The sequence below is a fragment of the Arachis duranensis genome, chromosome 3 (genome assembly GCF_000817695.3).
Source record: "Arachis duranensis cultivar V14167 chromosome 3, aradu.V14167.gnm2.J7QH, whole genome shotgun sequence".
Taxonomy (NCBI): Eukaryota; Viridiplantae; Streptophyta; class Magnoliopsida; order Fabales; family Fabaceae; genus Arachis; species Arachis duranensis.
Genome location: NC_029774.3, coordinates 115,016,637 through 115,017,286, shown reverse-complemented (window position 1 = coordinate 115,017,286; position 650 = coordinate 115,016,637).

Genomic DNA, 650 nt, shown 5'->3' with positions numbered 1-650 from the left:
ACTTCCGGGCATCCTAGCCTAGTTACCATGGCTTCATGGGTAGCATTGTACACTCTTAGATCATATCCTAAAGTTACAATTTTTAATCCTAACTCATGGGCCTTCTCAAATGCAATGAATGAATGCGATGCTCCCGAATCAAATAAAGCATTTAAAGTTTGACCAGCTATTTCACAGTTACCTCGAATAAGTGTCTCGGATCCCTCAGCTCCTACAGCTGAAGTGGTGAACACCCGACCAGTCTGTTGTGCCTTTCCAGCACCTTGTTTCTGCTTCTCAAGACAATTTACAGCTTTATGCCCTGCCTTTCCACAAGTGTAGCACAAACCCCATCCGGCCTTGCATGGTGCTCCCGGATGGTGACTCCCACACCTAGTACAAGCTTGATCATTTTGAGGCTGTTTCCCAAACCTTTTTCCTTGGGAGTTGTTGTTGTTGTTGTTGGGCCTCCTAAAAGAGCTTCCCCTCTTGAAAGACGGACCTCTAGGTGCAAAACTCTTCCCTCGGTTCTGTGGGAATGATCCTCTGTGAGTCCCTTTCTCAGCAGTTGCCCTCTTCACACACTCTTCAGCAACCCTACACTTGTTCACCAACTCAGAGAAAGTCCTAATCTCCATTGGTCCCACTGAACTGAAAATATCACTCCGGAG